General features: G+C 41.0%; 1 protein-coding gene across 1 annotated transcript in view; it reads right to left on the reverse strand.

The window, feature by feature from the left end:
- Positions 1–320: 320 nt before the first annotated feature.
- The window catches only part of LOC139414226 (chemokine-like protein TAFA-2), a 185,153-nt gene continuing 169,915 nt past the window's right edge, over positions 321–15,558 (reverse strand). Inside the window, exon 5 of the mRNA XM_071162121.1 lies at positions 321–1,477. The gene's annotated coding sequence lies outside the window, so the exon portion shown is untranslated. The remainder of the gene's footprint in view (positions 1,478–15,558) is intronic.

A 15,558-nucleotide genomic window follows, 5' to 3' on the forward strand; every position in this document is an offset into this window, starting at 1 on the left:
ACCCCTTTTAGTGTTGTTGTTATCCCGCCTCACATTAAAGTTTGACTTACAGTACTGTGCTGATATAGCTCAAACAAGTGCCTGTAATGTGGCAGTTGTATGCCACAATTCGGTGTTGAATTTATTTTGGTTGTTATTTTGTCTGTACGTTATTTGGTTGTCTTGTAATGGTGACGTTGGCGATTTCGTAAAATGTATTTAGTTGTAGAGACATTTTGAAACTATGATACAAAACCAAACCCTTTCTCGATTCAGTGACATCCTTTTGACATAGGTTTATTGAGATAATACTGACACTTTTACTCAATGTTGGTCACCAGGCTATTAAAAACAGATATTAAAACAGTTGGAGTTCAGCTTAATGTCATTTTAATTGGTTTGTTGAAACCATGGTGCCTTTAATTCAAGCACTGCAACATAGTAGTTAGTACTATTTTTCACTCTGGCATCTTCTTTGATGTCTCAAGTCTTCAAAAGCAGACCTGACAGTCCAACAGAATTACTAAAACCAAACACTTAATGCTTTAAAAAAAAATCAAAAACCTTAAAAAGAAGAGATGTCTGCTTCATACGGTTAAAAATAAATGGATATGCTTATGATCTAAATCTCGAACACAAACACTTGGTTTTGGAGTCATTGAGCTTCTCTGTGGCAAAAAGAGGAAAAATATTTGAAAATGTCACGTCACATGTTTCGCATTAAGGTTTATCTTGCTTGCATAATCCACAGTTTTTGTTTTTACTGAATAAATACCTTGCAGGTTTGGATCTCCTACTGTAGCAGTTCATTGGAGGAAAAAACATAAACAATAATGGCTAGGAATTGGATCTAATCAGTAGTCCAGTAGTCTGGATAAGGTGGTTCTATGGGATCTAATCAGCAGTCCAGTAGTCTGTATAGCTGGTTCTATGGGATCTATCCAGTAGTCCAGTTGGCTGGATAGGTGGTTCTATGGGATCTGATCAGTAGTCCAGTAGTCTGGATAGGTGGTTCTATGGGATCTAATCAGTAGTCCAGTAGTCTGGATAGGTGGTTCTATGGGATCTAATCAGTAGTCCAGTAGTCTGGATAGGTGGTTCTATGGGATCTAATCAGTAGTCCAGTGTCTGGATAGGTGGTTCTATGAGATCTAATCAGTAGTCCATTAGTCTGGATAGGTGGTTCTATGGGATCTAATCAGTAGTCTGGATAGGTGGTTCTATGGGATCTAATCAGTAGTCTGGATAGGTGGTTCTATGGGATCTAATCAGTAGTCTGGATAGGTGGTTCTATGGGATCTCCAAGTCAAGTCTCTGCTCTGCATCCATACAGTGGAATTTCAGTGTTTCCTTTTTTTTCCCTTATTGGTCCCTGGTTCCATCCCACAATCCTTCAATACATAGTCTTCAAATCCAAGAAGTCCCTGTGGTTTCTGTCAAGGAAGAGATGACTGATGCCAAGTCTTCAGATCCAGGACAGACCGCACTATCGTGTGACCTGTAAAAAGGGGAGATAGCAGGATGTTAGTTAATACTAATGGGCAACGCTACAGATTTAAACTAGGATTTGGTGCTATTTATGACACATGGCAGTGTGTAAAAACCTCAGTCAATCTGACCCCGCTGCTGGACTACAAACCCACGATAAGAAGATTGAGTGATTAATTACACAACATGGATGGAGCGTTGTTTATTCCAAAAGGTCCATCTCTAAGTACTAAGCACCACACCACACTGTCTATTACTGTGTAAATCTATATCTGTCTTATTGTGTAGATCAATCTGTCAAACGTGCTGCATACACCAGGCTGTGTTTGAATCCCCAGCTGTCACGACCATCACCCACCTGTCCTAGGGTGTCCGAGTCAAATAGTGTAGTGTAGTGTAGTGTAGTGTATGTCAGAAATGGTACGGTAGGTCTGGTAGGTTTTATGTAATGAGATGTACTGTACACACGGTAATGGTGTAGATTGATTTCAAAACATGACGCACATGATCCATTTTGACACCCTGCGAGCATAAGTATTTCACTGAATATTAATCCAAAGGGCCCTCACAAAGTACAGTCACTATGGCATGTGCCATCTTTGCTGTTTTCATGGTCATAAAAGGAATGATGTTAGTTGTCCTCTATTTGGTGTTTTGCCCTTTAAGTAGAATACACGTTTAGAGCCCTAGTTTAATTCAAAAATAGAATTATAGGTTCAGGGGTATGTCATAAAATATTTGAGCTATTTTCACAATCGGAATATAGGTGCAGTAGCTGGCGGTGGTGCGAAAGGGCTGGGTTTTGATGAATAAACAAGTTGTGGGTGTGTCAAGGCTTGGCCCCTCACTGGCCAATCAGAACGTGCTCCATGGCTAAATATGTGGTTGCTTCAAGTTGTGTATTTATGATCTTTTATGTATTGCATTGTCATCAACTCCAATTCGCATGTTATTCCGTTATAGCTTAGTTTGTTAAATAGCCTGCCTCATACTTGCTAAATTGTATGTTGAACATGTTTGCAGTACACATTGTTCGAATTGTATTGCTTCAATATGGAATACATTGTTAAACATAGGCTACAGCATTCACACTGATAAAGGGTCTAGGACTACTGTAAATTGCAATTGGGACATATACATGACAAACATAGTCAATAAGCAAGATTAAATTCCCTAGGCTATTGATAAGGCCTAAAAAGACATTGTATAACTAATACAATTATAATGAAAATGAAACAACTTATTTTAAATAGGCTGTCTAAATACAGTTCCAGGCACCATAATTGCTCCCCATGGGCGTATAATACAGACAGGGCAACTTAGACTATGGAGGGTTTTACGCACATCAAAAATGTTCACAGGAGCTCGACAAAGATCCAAAATAAAGAGAGAGGGTGAATGTCCACTCACAGTTATACTGCTCCCAAATGTAATGTCTTATAAACATCATGGAACCATTTTACAGATCACATTTGCACTTCTCTGGAAATAGCAGATGAAATTGCATTGCATTCGAGCCATATATAGTGCCTTGACCCCTTGACTTTTTCCACATTTTGTTACGTTACAGCCTTATTCTAAATAGATGAAATCGTTTTGATGTGTTGTTGCCTACTCTTACCACCTGGGGACGGCCTGTCAAGAAGTCCAGGATCCAGTTGCAGAGGTAGGTGTTTAGTCCCAGAGTCCTTAGCTTAGTGATGAGCTTCGTGGGCATTATGGTGTTGAACGCTGAGCTGCAGTTGATGAACAGCATTCTGCTTTTGTCCAGGTGAGAAAAGGCAGTGCGGAGTGCGATTGAGATTGTGTCATCTGTGGATCTGTTGGGGCGGTATGCGAATTGGAGTGGGACTAAGGTGTCCGGGAGGATGCTGTTGATATGAACCATGACCAGCCTTTCAAATTACTTCATGGCTACAGGTGGTAATCATTTAGGAAGGTTACCTTCGCTTCCTTGGGCACAGGGACTATGGTGGTCTGCTTGAAACATGTAGGTATTACAGACTCAGTCAGGGAGAGGTTGAAAATGTCAGTGATGTCACTTGACAGTTGGTCCCCGCATGCTTTGAGTACACGTCCTGGTAATCCGTCTGTCCCATCGGCTTTGTGAATATTGACCTGTTTAAAGGTTTAACCGAGAGCGTTATCACACAGTCACCCAGAACAGCTGGTGCTCTCATGCATGCTTCAGTTTTTCTTGCCTCAAAATGAGCATAAAAGGCATTCAGCTCGTCTGGTAGGCTCATGTCACTGGGCAGCTAACGTCTGGGTTTCCCTTTGTAGTCCGTAATAGTTTTCAAACCATGCCACATCCTACGAGCGTCAGAGCCAGTGTAGTAGGATTCAATCATAATCCTGTATTGACGATTTGCTTGTTTGATGATTTGTCTGAGGGCATAGCGAGATTTATTTTAAGCGTCCGGATTAGTCTTCCGCTCCATGAAAGGAAAGTGGCAGCTCTAGCCTTTAGCTCGATGCGGATGTTGCTTGTAATCCATGGCTTCTGGTTGGGATATGTACGTACAGTCACTGTGGGGACGACGTTACCGATGCACTTGTTGATGAAGCCGATGACCGAGGTGGTGTATTCCTCAATGCCATTGGATGAATCCTGGAACATATTCCAATCTGTGCTAGCAAAACAGTCCTGTAGTGTAGCATCTGCGTCATTTGACCACTTCCGTATTGAGCGAGTCACTGGTACTTCCTGCTTTAGTTTTTGCTTGTAAGCAGGAATCAGGAGGATAGAATTGTGGTCAGATTTGCCAAATGGAAGGCGGGGGAGAGCTTTGTATGCATCTCTGTGTGTGGAGTAAAGGTGGTCTAGGATTTTTTTTTCCCTGGATGCACATGTGACATGCTGGTAAAAATGTTGTAAAACTGATTAAAATTTGCATGCTTTAAGGTCCCTGGCAACTGGGAGTGCCGCTTCTGCGTGAGCATTTGCTTCTTTGCTTATGGCCCTATAGAGTTGGTTTTTCAGAACGGTCTTAGTGCCAGCTTCACTTCCTAGTGGTAAATAGACGGCTACAAATAATACAACTCTCTTGGTAGATAGTGTGGTCGACAGCTTATCATAACATACTCTACCTCAGGTGAGCAATACTTCGAGACTTAATTAATATTAGACATCGCATACCAGCTGTTATTGACAAAAAGACACACCCCCACCCCTCGTCTTACCAGAGGTAGCGTCTCTGTTCTGCCGGTGCATGGAAAATCCCGCCAGCTCTATATTGTCCGTTTCTTTGATCAGCCATGTCTCGGGGAAACACAAGATGTTACAGTTTTTAATGTTCCGTTGGTAGGATAATCTTAATAGTAGGTCATCAATGTATTTTCTAATGATTGCACGTTAGCAAGGAGAATGGAAGGCACTGGGAGTTCTCGCTCGCCTCCGGCTTCTCAGAAGGATCCCTGATCTGCGTACCCTTTTCCGATGTCTTCACGCAAAATGGCGTGGATCTGGGCCTGTTCCAGTGAAAGCAGGATATCCTTCTCGTCAGACTCATTAGAGGAAAAAGTGTCCTTGAGTCCACGGTGAGTAATCTCTTTTCTGATGTCCAGAAGTTATTTTCGGTCATAAGAGACGGTAGCAGCAACATTATGCACACAATACGTTTAAAAAATATAATTTACACAACATTTAAAAAAAATAACTAAATTGCACAATTGGTTGGGAGAATGTAAAACGTCAGCCATGTTCTTCAGCGCCATCTTTATCAGACCATTTACTCAGTTGTTTGTTGAAGAACCTCTGGCAGCAATTACAGCCTTGAGTCTTTTTGGGTATGATGCTACAAGCTTGGCACACCTGTATTTGGGGAGTTTCTCCCATTCTTTACTGCCGATCCTCTCAAGCTATGTCAGGTTGGATAGGGAGCGTTGCTGCACAGCTATTTTCAGGTCTCTCCAGAGAAATTTGATCGGGTTCCAGTCCGGGCTCTGGATGGGCCACTGAAGGACATTTTGAGACTTGTCCCGAAGCCAGTTCTGCGTGGTCTTGGCTGTGTGCTTAGGTACGTTGTGCTGTTGGAAGGTGAACCTTCCAAGGTGAACCTTCTAACAGCCAGTCTAAGGTCCTGAGTGCTCTGGAGCAGGTTTTCTTGAAGGATCTCTCTGTAGTTTGCTCCGTTAATCTTTGCCTCGATCCTGACTAGTCTCCCTGTACCTGCCGCTGAACATCATCCCCACAGCATGATGCTGCCACCACCATGCTTGACCATAGGGATTGTGTCAAGTTTCCTCCAGGCGTGACGCTTGGCATTCAGGCCAAAGAGTTCAATCTTGGTTTCATCAGACCAGAGAATCTTGTTTCTCAGGGTCTGAGAGTCTTTAGGTGCCTTTTGGCAAACTTTAAGCAGGCATTCATTTGTCCTTTTACTGATGAGTGGCTTCTGTCTGGCCACTCTATCACAAACGCCTAATTGGTGGAGTGCTAGAAAGATGGTTGTCCTTCTGGAAGGTTCTCCCATCTCCACAGAGGACCTCTGGAGCTCTATCAGAGTGACCATCGGGTTCTTGGTCACCTCCCTGACCAAGGCCCTTCTCCCCCGATTGTTCAGTTTGACTGGGCAGCCAGCTCTAGGAAAAGTATTGGTGGTTCCAAACTTCTTCCATTTAAGAATGATGGAGGCTACTGTGTTTTTGGGGACCTTCAATGCTGCAAATATCAATCAATCAATTGAATTTACCACAAGTGGACTTCAATCAAGTTGTAGAAACATCTCAAGGATGCTCAATTTTAAACAGGATGCACGCACCTGAGCTCAATTTCGAGTCTCACAGCAAAAGGTCTGAATACTTATGTAAAGTAAATAAGGTATTTCTGTTTTTGTTGTTAATAAATTTGCAAACATTTCTAAACTGTTTTCACTTATTTTTGTCATTATTGTAACAATCTTTGTTGGAAGGATGGTCGGACCAAGATCATTTTTTATTTATGATGACCGGCACAAAACAAGAAAGAGTAACAAACGAAACGCACAGTTTTGTAGGGCTAAAAAGCAACAATACAAAATCAAGATCGCACAAACAACAGGTGGGAAAAGACTGCCTAAATATGAGCCCCAATCAGAGACAATGATAGACAGCTGCCTCTGATTGGGAACCATACCAGGCCAACATAGAAAATAAAAAACTAGACTACCCATCCTAGTCACACCCTGGCCTAACCAAAATAGAGAAATAAAAGGTTCTCTAAGGTCAGGGCGTGACAATTATGGGGTATTGCGTGTGGATTGATGAGAAAAACCAATAATGTAATACATTTTTGAATACAGCTGTAATGTAACAAAATGTGGAAAAAGTGAAGGTGTATGAATACTTTCGGAAGGAACTGTACATTCTGAACATAAACCAATGGATGGTGAATCTTTCTAATAAAATGTGTTTTTTAATAAAATTAAACAAAAAACAATCCATCTGTTTTATTAAAACAACAATATTTCTAAAAAGGATTGGGTCAGAAGCATGATATTATAAATCACATCTTCGGCAGTAGGCATGGATGTTTGTCCTATCCATTGAAGGTTTATTGAAGAGTATACAGTAACCCTACAATAGGCCTAGTTACAACAAACATTGGCTTCAACATGGAAATAATCATCTTCACACATTGCATTCACATTTCGAAAATTTACTGTGTGTTTGCGCCATTGACAATTGGACATTGCCCAAACGTTATAATAAGATTAGTTTACCATCGCCATTGATATGATCTGTTTGTGACTTTGCCACATGAAAGACAAACAAACGAACAGGGAAATATAGCTTAAACTACAAGCCAATTCAACACCAAGGAAAAACGATAAGCAGTCTATCACAATAACTTGATGTTCCTAAACATTTCCGCTAAAACCCGCTTTTGGTAAGTCTTAAATATCACCAGTAGGGCTGCTTGAAATTGACACATTGGTGCATGTTTTTAATGACACGCTTTAAATATTTCCACCCTTCCACCTCAGCGCAAGCAAGCTAATACAAGACAGATAACTTACCAACCCTGGTGTTAGAGCTCGAAAATGCCAGTGTGCCAGTGTTTACATGACAAAATTGCAAACTATCATGTGTTTGACACTAGCGCCGCCTTAACAGCAGCTGAAACTAGAGCCCCTAGTATACATAATTATAAGTGGGGCTTGTTATCAGAGAGTGGCACACGCATGCTTGGGTGTTCCTATTTGTGTCTGGGCACCTATTAGTGTCATTCAATTACCGAGTGGCAGGGGCTCCACGGTCTTGGCCTGGAAAGCGGTAGTGTCAGGTGACATGAGGTGTCAGTGCCCCACAGCACACTGTTCCAAGGTATGCCTCATCCCAGTCGGGCCATGGAGGGTCTCACTCTCTAACAGATTTCACACACACAAACATCTAATAACTAAAAATACATTGGCCTGTAATTTTGTTCACGGGCACTGAAACAGGGAACATAAGACTCACCCCTCGCTGTTTCAGGAGGCACAGTTTAATCTTCACATGGCAGTGACACTCGTCAGGATGCTGGTTGTGTGTGTATGTGCGTGTGGAGAGGAGTGACTGTGTGGTTTGGTTCCATTCCAGGACACTGCGTGAAGTCTTCAAACAGAAGAGGCTCAATGCGTACAAGCCAGCAGGTTCTCCAGTCTCACCATTAGCTACACCACAGATTGGCAAAGCATGTATCCTACAGTACGAAGCTACTAGAAGAATTTAATGCCAAAAAAGTGGATAAGTCCTGACTTATATCCCATAACGAGTAACCAGACCCATATGACAACAAAAGGTGTTACATATTCTTATTATATTGCTGTGCTGCTGCATATTGGAATTCTAGTTATATCCACGCAATATGTGATCAGATTTAAACACCTAGAGAATCATATAATGAAAAACAATTTGCATGCTAGTTATGTGAGAGCAGTTTTGGGTGCTGATGTGAGGGTTTTGTGGAGAAGACCGAGGTAACCAGTGGGCGAACCACACGAATGGAAAGAAGAACAAAGGAGGTTTTGATGCTTAAGCTGTGTAGGTAGGCCTATAAAGGGATAAAAGACCACACTTGACTAGTCAGGCTCAAACTAACCCGATTCAAAGCTTCACGGACAAACGAACAAATGCTTACCACTGATAAAGAAGCACAATCTTTGTTATTTTGATTTTGTTCTCTACTTATCGACTGTACGGATTTCATAATCTTTTAGGGGCTCTATGCAGTGAAATATAGTCAATTATTGGCTTGCCTACAGAAAGTGTCTTGTCTATCTGTGAAAGTGGTGGAGGTGGAGGGTCTCATTCCACTGTCTTTACTGGTGCCCTAAAAGCCCAAACTGCAGAGTCAATCTCAGATTTCAGACAGAGCCTCATGGGCCTTAAGAAACAGATCAATGATCGATACAATGATTTAGGGCATCTTTCAGGCCATATATCGACTACTTCGGTATTGATGGAATTACCAGATGGTATCTTTTATCTCCCAAACTATTAAAAGGATGTATATCAGCCATACTCAAAAGGCAGATGGCTAATTGTTTTTTTGGGGGGGGGGACTCAGTCAGGCTTTTGAAATGTGGTAGTGAATGGGCAGTCATCCTCTTGGAATGTCATTCACTGACAGACATTAGAAAGCTATTTATAACCTGTCAGAAATGTCCAGTTGATCAGCTAGCCCATGTTAGCTAGCAGGTTAGTTCAGCTAACCAGCTATCTACATCTTGTATTTATCATGGCCAGATCACGCGCCCAGGGGCATTGAACCCCCGGGAGTCCCCATTGATTTTGTTGAGTCACTCAGGTATCATATGAACACACATAAGATATGGCAAAATGTGTAGAATTGCAGGAAATTAGCTTTAAAACTGTAGAAATTTAACTCCGTCCCATGGCAAATTCTGTAGAATTGCAGGAAATAAGCTTTACAACTGCTAAATGTTCTCTAGACCAACGAGGGGTGTGAAATTATTTGAAAAGTTTGGGTTCCATGGGTCGTGATTCGGAGGTTTGTTACTACGCCAATAAATTACATTATCCATCCGGACCTTTGCCAATTTGTGTGACCAGAACTTCTGAAATAGTAGTATCCCCACTGTATATTATATAGAGTCTATAGGTTAACAGTGTTTCTACATGGTGTATGGGTGGGAGTCCATTTACAGCAGTGTATTGTTATGTACTGACAATGTGTCAAAAAAAAGTTTCACTAACACAGACAGCTTAAAACCTCTTAAGGATCGGCTAATTTTCGCCTAAAATGACATACCCAAATCTAACTGCCTGAAGCAAGGATATGCATATTCTTGGTACCATTTGAAAGGAAACACTTTGAAGTTTCAGGAAATGTGAAATGAATGTAGGAGAATATAACACATTAGATCTGGTAAAAGATAACACAAAGAAACAACCCCCCCCCTTTTTTTGTACCATATTTGAATTGCAAGAGAAAGGTCATAATGTATTATTCCAGCCCTGGTGCAATTTATATGTTGGCCACTGGATGGAATCAGTGTATGTTCACGTTTTTCAACTGATCCAATGAACCATTGCATTTCTGTTCAAAATGTTGTATCAAGACTGCCCAAATGTGCCGAAAATTGTTTATTAATAACTTTTCAAAACTGTGCACTCTCCTCAAACAATAGCATGGTATTCTTCCACTGTAATAGCTACTGTAAATTGGACAGTGCAGTCAGATTAACAAGAATTTAAGCTGTCTGCCAATATCAGATATTTTATTTTATTTTTTATTTATTTCACCTTTATTTAACCAGGTAGGCTAGTTGAGAACAAGTTCTCATTTGCTACTGCATAGCATAGCAATTCGACGCATACAACAACACAGAGTTACACATAGAGTCAATAATACAGTAGAACAAAAGAAAACAAAAAGTCTATATACAGTGAGTGCAAATGAGGTAAGTTAAGGAAATAAATAGGCCATGGTGGCGAGGTAATTACAATATAGCAGTTAAACACTGGAATGGTAGATCGGCAGAAGATGAATGTGCAGGTAGAGATACTGGGGTGCAAAGGAGCAAAATAAATAAATAAATACCAGTATGGGGATGAGGTAGGTAGATAGATGGGCTGTTTACAGATAGGCTAACTACAGGTGCAGTGATCTGTAAACTGCTCTGACAGCTGGTGCTTAAAGCTAGTGAGGGAGATGTGAGTCTCCAGCTTCAGAGATTTTTGCAATTCGTTCCAGTCATGGGCAACAGAGAACTGGAAGGAAAGACGACCAAAGGAGGAATTGGCTTTGGGGGTGACCAGTGAGATATGCCTGCAGGAGCGCGTGCTACGAGTGGGTGCTGGTATGGTGACCAGTGAGCTGAGATAAGGCGGGGCTTTACCTAGCAGAGACTTGTAGATAACCTGTAGCCAGTGGCTTTGGCGACGAGTATGAAGCGAGGGCCAACCAACGAGAGCGTACAGGTCGCAATGGTGGGTAGTGTATGGGGCTTTGGTGACAAAACGGATAGCACTGTGATAGACTGCATCCAGTTTGTTGAGTAGAGTGTTGGAGGCTATTTTATAGATGACATCACCGAAGTCGAGGATCGGTAGGATGGTCAGTTTTACGAGGGTATGTTTGGCAGCATGAGTGAAGGATGCTTTGTCTATGTCCCGGAAAATGTTCTTGTTACTTACAACCTCATGGTAATCACATTAGCCTACGTTAGCTCAACCGTCTAGCAGGTTACCCTCCAATCCTGAAGAAGTTTTAATTCAATTGCTGTTAGAGGCACATTGTCTGTGGTAAAAATGAAATGTAAAAGCTAATGTGTGTAAATGTTTGTTATGAAATTGTTTTGAAAGGAGGATATGATTTCACACAGCTTTACATATTGAATCATACACATTACTGTGGGCCCACATTTACATAAAGGCCTCATCCATTGCCATGATATCATGGAATGGGATACATGAAACTGGTAGCAAACTTTACACTCGAACCCCCAGCGCTTAAAGAGAAAAAAATATGATGTGAAATGCATCATACCAGCTGTATTTCTATATTTTGAAAGTTAAATATACTGAAAACTTGATTGCTGACACAGAAAACATTTTGGAACTATATCAACAATGGACTAATGAAATAAATACAAAAATATAATTTTTGGTTTTCCTTTAACCCTCTCAAACCTGTCAAATGATTTTTATCAAACTACAATAGGATTTGATTGACACAGTGGGATTGACATATCTGCACTAGCATTGAGTTCTCAACCACGTAACATCACGTGTGGCAAGGCTTACAATGAATAAAAAGTAAACTCTTACACGACAGTGGACCTACTGTATACAAACAACGGCCATGGTTCCTAAGGTCCCGGATTCATTCAAGCAATTCCACTCAGCTCTTAGTCCAAACACAGTAAGCCCTTTGTATAGGTCTTATACAACCTTATATCTTCTCATCACCAACATCCAGGTAATTATTTCTAAAGGTAACATCATTAATACCTTCTTGAGAATTGGCTCTGTGCACCGCTTGTTAGGTGCGATGTGTGTTGATTGATATGATGTGAAAGTGGGGGTGAGGGTATGACTCATGACCTTACTGACAGGCTTCTAACCCCTGCACTCTTAGAAACAGGTGCTATGTGGAACCATACAGGGTTCTTTGGTTTGTCCTCATGGGGGAGCCCGTTTTGGTGCTAGGTAGAACTCTTTGCAGACAGTTCTACCTAAAAACCGTATATGTAGGGTTCTTCGTAGAGCCCCCTGTATATGGTTCTACCTAGAACCCTCTGAAGGGTTCTAACAAAAACAATTTTATCATTCTAACGGTTCTTCCTAGAACCCTCTATGAACAGTTACACCAGCATTATTAGCCTTTACAATTAAATGATTTATGGCATATATTATATACAGTACTAGTCAAAAGTTTGGACACACCTACTCATTCAAGGGTTTTTCTTTATTTGTACTTTCTACATTGTACAATAAAAGGGAAGACATCAAAACTATGAAATAACACATGGATTCATGTGGTAACCCAAAAAGTACCTGTTTCCTCCAGCTTCTTCACAAGGTCTTGTGCTGTTGTTCTGGGGGATTGATTTGCACTTTTCGCACCAAAGTACGTTCATCTCTAGGAGACAGAAAGTGTTAATTTGCATTAACTGCACCTATAGTTACTAGCCTCAGAAACTGCAGCACAAATAAATGCTTCACAGAGTTCAAGTAACAGACGCATCACAACATCAACTGTTCAGAGGAGACAGCGTGAATCAGGCCATGGTTGAATTGCTGCAAAGAAACCATCACTAAAGGACACCAATGAGAAGAAGATACTTGCTTGGGCCAAGAAACACGAGCAATGGACATTAGACCGGTGGAAATATGTCCTTTGGTGTGATGAGTCCAAAAGTGAGATTTTTGGTTCCAACCACCGTGTCTTTGTGAGATGCAGAGTAAGTGAACGGATGATTTCAGCATGTGTGGTTACCACTGTGAAGTATGGAGGAGGAGGTGTGATGTTGTGAAGGTGCTTTACTGGTGACACTGTTGGTGATTTATGTTGAATTCAAGGCACACTTAACCAGCATGGCTACCACAGCATTCTGCAGCGATACGCCATCTGGTTTGCGCTTAGTGGGACTATAATTTGTTTTTCAACATGATAATGACCCAAAAGACACTTCCAGGCTGTGTAAGGGCTATTTCACCAAAAAAGGAGAGTGATGGAGTGCTGCATCAGATGAACTGGCCTCCACAATCACCCAACCTCAATCCAATTGAGATGTTTCGGGATGAGTTGGACCGCAGAGTGAAGGAAAAGCAGCCAACAAGTGCTCAATATATGTGGGAACTCCTTAAAGACTGTTGGAAAAACCATTCCTCATGAAGCTAGTTGAGAGAATGCCAAGCGTGTGTAAAGCTGTCATCAACGCAAAGGGTGGCTACTTTGAAGAATCTCAAATATAACATATATATGGATTTGGTTAACACTTTTGGTTTTGATGTCTTCACTACTATTTTACAATGTACAAAATAGTAAAATAAAGAAAAACACTTGAATGAGTAGGTGTGTCCAAACTTTGACCTTTTCTGTATATCATAAGTCCTTTCGTTGAGGGCCTAGTTATACCCAGGGCTTAATTTGAGCCAGATCCTGCTGGAACAGGATCCGGCACCTTGAAGGTTTTGGACTGTTTTGTTCCAGAACCTATTTGTCAGGAATCGGTACCTCTCGTGCAATGTAAAAATCACATAACTAGATTGAAATTCACTTTATATGATCTATCCCCTTCTGCTCTGATATACATGAGCCTGCAACTTTAATCTCTTCAGCATTGCACTTCATAATTTATTTCCTAATAGAATCATAGTTTCGCAAAGGGTTCTGGAGGAGCTGCCAAAGTTATTGAGCGACAATACTGCTGTCTGTTCTGAAAGCACAGTGGCAAAAAAAAACTACCACAGAGGATCGATAGCTTATTTTACAAATAGCCTAGCTGTGGAGTGTAGTCCGATAACAAGGCATAGCCTACAGTCGGGAACACTCGGCAATCTGTCAGTGAACAAACAGCATGCAGACAAAACTGGCTATTCACAGTATTTCAAAAAGCCTTCAATCGTTGGGAAACAAAGGTTAGAAAGCAAATGGCTCCTGCTGAAAAGAGAAGACTCTAATATGTCAGCTGTAGGCTACCAAAATATTTGATCACCTTCCAAATATTGTTTTACAAAGTAAAACAAGAGAGAGGCTTTTCGAATGAGAGCATAGGTCATTACCAGCAAGTGAGCTGCGCATCATTGGGACAGTCAGTGAAACTGGAAAAAAGATTTAGGACTATAATTTCCTCTTCATATTGTAGCATACAATATGTGTCTCCACACACCTAGCCTAGGCTAATGATGGATTCAAGACAAGGTCATTTTCATTGATCTCAGATTCTCAGTCAGCGTCGTAGTGTGTCATTTCGATCATTTGTGCAGTATTATGGTGCTTTCAAGACAACTGGGAAATCTGGAGGGGAAAAATGAATTATGACGTCAGTGATCTTCAGGTTGGAAAGTCTGAGCTCTAGAAAGAGGCCAGAGTTCCTCACTTGGAATTCGTTTCTTCGTTTTTTCACGATTTCCCAGTTGTCTTGATCACACTGAAGTCAAAAGTCAGATATTTCCCAGCTCAGAGTTCCTAGTTGAATGCGGCATTAAAACAGATTACGCCAAAGTCTCCAGTCATGTAAAAAAACATGAATTGCGTTTATAAAAGACCCAAAATTTACCGGACCCTAGTCCACATAAAAATGTTTCCCATGTGTGCAACTTCTGTAAGTGCCTTTACTCGTCTACGCCACAAAGCAAATGCGATGCTGTATGCATTCAAAGCTTTATTATAGAGGTAATATTTTTCTCATGCGTTCCGGCACCTCGGAGCTCCCCAGGTCACCCCACTCTTGCTCTCACTTTTTGTTCCGGCACTTCCCGATTACAAAATAAGCACTGGTTAAACGCTAACACAGTTGTGTAAGGAAACCCCTGGTTTACAGGTCACATCAGGCATGCGAGACCCATTGTACTGACTTGCAAAGTTATGTGTAATTCCTATTGGAATCCAGCCAGAGTTATGATATTCAACAAGAGGAATCACCCGCAACATGAATTCAGAATCACTGCCAGAATAGGGAGGATTGAATAATGAAAGAACCTCAACGATCTAAATTGGAACAACCATCCCAGTAACCGGTGCAATAAGTCTGACTACTAACAGATTGGTTTAGTTTTATTTATCTTTGTGTAGCATAAACATTCATCAACCAATCAATGTACAGTTGAAGTCGGAAGTTTACATACACCTTAGCCAAATACATTTAAACTCAGTTTTTCACAATTCCTGACATTTAATCCTAGTAAAAAATCCCTGTTTTAGGTCAGCTAGGATCACCACTTTATTTTAAGAATGTGAAATGTCAGAAAAATAGTAGAGAGAATGATTTATTTCAGCTATTATTTCTTTCATCACATTCACAGTTGGTCAGCAGTTTACATACACTCAATTAGTATTTGGTAGCATTGCCTTTAAATTGTTTAACTTGGGTCAAATGTTTTGTGTAGCCTTCCACAAGCTCCCACAATAAGTGGGTACATTTTGGCCCATTCCTC

The sequence above is a fragment of the Oncorhynchus clarkii genome, chromosome 7, assembly GCF_045791955.1.
Source record: "Oncorhynchus clarkii lewisi isolate Uvic-CL-2024 chromosome 7, UVic_Ocla_1.0, whole genome shotgun sequence".
NCBI classification, from domain to species: Eukaryota; Metazoa; Chordata; class Actinopteri; order Salmoniformes; family Salmonidae; genus Oncorhynchus; species Oncorhynchus clarkii.